General features: G+C 43.3%; 1 protein-coding gene across 1 annotated transcript in view; it reads left to right on the top strand.

Moving 5' to 3' along the window:
• The first annotated feature begins 530 nt into the window (after nucleotides 1-530).
• LINGO1 (leucine rich repeat and Ig domain containing 1) overlaps nucleotides 531-3,901 on the top strand; it is a 206,978-nt gene continuing 203,607 nt past the window's right edge. Inside the window, exon 1 of the mRNA XM_069071554.1 lies at nucleotides 531-715. The gene's annotated coding sequence lies outside the window, so the exon portion shown is untranslated. The remainder of the gene's footprint in view (nucleotides 716-3,901) is intronic.

Raw genomic sequence — 3,901 nt, 5'->3', positions numbered from 1 at the left:
AATGCCCTCATTTTTACAAAGGAAGAAATTGAGTCCTAGAGAGACTAAATGCCTGTGTTAAGATCACATGAATAGTATGCAGTAGAGGCAAAAACAGAACCAAAGTATTTTGTTTGTCATTCTGTGTTCATTTTAGTACAATGCCTTATAGGGTAGAAAGGAGTAGAGACCACTGACTGAAAAGTGCATCACCTGAATTTTGTTGTGGGCTAGTGATGCTGACTCCTTTCTTCCGCAACCCTGATTCTCCCGATTGCCCATAGTGCCTTTCCTCTAGAATTGTCCCCCATTCACCTTGTCTGTACATGGTTGTTTGAATCTTTGTGTCCCTATTAAATTCTAAGCTACTTGAGGGCAAGGTCTGGATTTTTGGTCCTTATTTTAACCCTCAGTTCTTAGTACAGGATCTGGCACATCATAGGTGCTTAATAAATGCTTATAGACTTTTCCTTTTCCTCAAGAGTCCTAATTCTCTCCTCCTCCCCCTACCACTTACTCTCTCTCTCTCTCATTCCTCCCCCCAGGATTCACCTACTCCAGTTCCCTTGAGCTCTGCTCAGCTCCAGAGTCCTCTTCACTGGGAGCCCCAGCACACATCTAGACTGTAGTTTCTCTCGGGCATCCCCACCCCAGTTCTTCCTGGAGCCTCTCAGCAGCAGCACCCTGGGGAGTGCTGGAGCCTCTGCACCCAGCTAAGAAAAGGCCAAGAGACACGGTAGGTCCCTGCTCTCTTTATGTTTCCATTTCCCTGGCTCTCTGTGGCTTCATCTGTCCAGCAAACACAAGACATTTTAGCGTAGACCTGTATTTGGAGCCGCAGGATTTAGGTTTGAATCCTGACTTTCCTAGTTCCTAGCCATATTGCTTAGGATAAATCCTCTTGGTAATTTTCTATAGTCCTATATATTCTCATCAATGAATTGAGGGAACTTCACTGGATGATTTTTAAAAACTCCTCATTCTAGATCTATGACACTAAGGACCCAAGGCACCCTAGACTCAAGGACAAGAAAATAGACCCGTCTGGACACAATATACACCAAGCATTAGAAGACTTGGGTTCCACTTTTGTCCTTTGTTGCACATCAGGCAACTAGGAAGAACAATTGATAGCATGAGACTCAGAGTCAGGAAGACCTGGGTTAAAATCCCACCTCCATTATTTCCTAGCTATGTGACCCTGGACAAGTCATTTCATCTCTCTGTGCTCCATTTTCCTCATTTGTTAAATGGGGATAATGATAGCCTACCTCACAAGGTTATTGTAAGGATCAAGTGAGACTGTATGTATATGTATATATACCCCCCACATGCATGCACACATATATATGGTGCTTTGCAAACCTTAAAGTGCTATATAAATGATGATAATAATAATTATCATTGTTATCATTTCTATTCCTGGCTCTGCCACCAATGTGCTCTGTAACCTTGGACAAGTCATCAGACAGGAAGCTCTTTGAGGACCAAGGATGATGTTTTTGCCTTTGTGTTCCCAGTATCTGGCACATATACTTAATGCTTCTGGACTGAATGATTGGTTTCTTGTAAAATGAGGGGGTTTGACAAGAAGCCCTGCAAGTTACCTCCTAGCTTGAAAATTCTATGTTCCTTATTGTCAGATTCCTTCTAGCTCTGACATTCTAGGCTCTAAAGCCCCTTCCATATCTAATACTCTAAATCTATGCCCCCCAGCTATCATATTTCATGTTCTAGGGTCCTTCCATGCTCTCTGACATCCCATGATCTAAGTATGATCCCTTCCAGTCCCAACACTCTGTGGTTTGGAAGACATCTGTTGACTGCCTTTCTTTCCCCTATAGAGATGGGAAGCAGGGACTTGGGGCTCATTTGTTCCAGAAACCTGGCTGGGGATGGGTTCCAGGAGTCCCTGGCAGAGAGGAAATTGAGGAAGATCCAAAGAAGGAATGAGGAAAGGGAGAACACTGTATCAATGTTGTCCTCCTTCCTTTACCCATTCTTGGTGCTTGTAGGCTTGATATCAGTGGTATTTGACAAAGCTGCTGGAGGCTGAGTGAATGCTAATTGCTCTAATAATCAGCAGGGGGAGATGATGGTTTGTTTGCTGCATCTAGAATTCTTACTTCTCTGAGAAAGTCAGCCCTGGATGAGAGGGGCCTGGAGGTGGCTCTCTGGCAGTGCATCATTTCATTCAGCCACCCCAACTTCTGTTGAGTTCTCCTGTGCATGTGAGTGGGCTTACTATACCCATTTAAGAAATGAGTAAACTGAGGCCATAAAGAGGAAGGGAAATGAAGATTAGGACCCAGGGCTTCTAATTCTCAATTCTATGCTTTTTTGGTGGGAGGTTGTCTCCCATTATAATATCTCACCCAGGATTAGGGAGAAGGGTATTGTAAGGGGAAGGAAGGTAGTCAGGATCCTGCTTCTGCTGATGACTGTCTGGCTTCTGAGCTCCCTTCTTTCTTGATTCAAGATGGGAATGGTAATGACAGCATGTGAAATCAGTCACTAGGCTACATCCAGGCCATTTCAGTAAAATCTCCTCCCAAAGGCAGAGGTTGAAGTTATTGACCTCCCAATCAATCCATACATTTACAGAGCATCAAAAAGTCAACCTCATGATGTCCAAGGTGGCGGAGATCTGTCTAGAGAAAAACTACTCATCTGAAAAGGGTCAGGAGGTGGAGTGGTTAGTGAACTTCAAACCCGTTATGAGTCATCAGTATAATGTAACCCTCAGAAAAGTCATGCTCTCTTGGCTACATTAAGAGATATACAATGTCCAGAGCCAGGAAATGAGCAGCTTACTGCTTCATGCCATGAGAATACCATCTCTGGAGCATTGATTATGATCAATTGCAGGCTCCACATTTTAGGTCAGATATTGACAACCTGAAGAGAATCTACATGATGGGGAGGGGACTGAGCCTGTGCCCTGTAAGGACTGACTGAAGATGCTTCATCTGAACAAGAAAAGATTCAGAGGTTTACATAGCTAGCTTCAGGGCCACACATTGTTCTGGGTACTAGGGAGATAGAAATTTAAAAATACCACAGTCCCTGTCCTCAAAGGGCTTACAATCTAATAGGATTCCCCATTGTCTCCCTCCTCAGACTTTGTGGAGATAGAACATGAATACCAATTAGCATAATTTAAAAGGGAGAGGGCAATATGGGAAAGAGTGACACAGAGGATAGACCATTGGACCCAGTGTCAGGAATCTCTGAGTTTAAATCCCACCCCCCTCTTCTAGTTCTGTGACACTGGGAAAGAAAGTTATTGTAACTGCTATCTCTCTCAGGTTCCCCATCTGTAAAATTAGGATAATAACACCTACTTGCCAAGGTTGTTGAGAGGATCAAATGAGATAATATTTGTAGTTCATATTGCAAACCTTAATATAAACATAAAAAACTAAAGATATATAAACACTAAAGAAAAAATAGATGAAATACTCCAGCAAAAAATTGAGGGAGAGAGAAGAGGATTCTGCAAGCGGGAAGTGAGCATTAGTGTGTGTGGGGGGGAGGGCATAATAACAAGACAGGGTTTAATAACTGTTGTTATTTAAGAGCAACTCAAGTTAAATGGATTATGGGATCATAGATTTGTGGTTGAAAGGAACCTTAATGATGATCCAGTCCAGAGATTCTTAACGCTCTTTGTGCCATGGACCCTTTTTGTCAGTCTGGTGATGCCTATGGGCTGAGAGAGAGAGAAAGAGAGAGAGAGAGAGAGAGAGAGAGAGAGAGAGAGAGAGAGAGAGAGAGAGAGAGAGAGAGAGAGAGAGAGAGAGAGAGAGAGAGAGAGAGACAGAGAGAGAGAGAGACAGAGACAGAGAGAGAGAGAGAGAGAGAGAGAGAGAGAGAGAGAGAGACAGAGACAGAGACAGAGACAGAGACAGAGACAGAGAGA

This window comes from Petaurus breviceps, unplaced genomic scaffold (genome assembly GCF_028583685.1).
Source record: "Petaurus breviceps papuanus isolate PSGF00001 unplaced genomic scaffold, PetGlider_PUasm1.0 90825, whole genome shotgun sequence".
Taxonomy (NCBI): Eukaryota; Metazoa; Chordata; class Mammalia; order Diprotodontia; family Petauridae; genus Petaurus; species Petaurus breviceps.
Note: the sequence above shows the minus strand (reverse complement) of the source record. Positions and strands in the feature narration are given on the sequence as shown.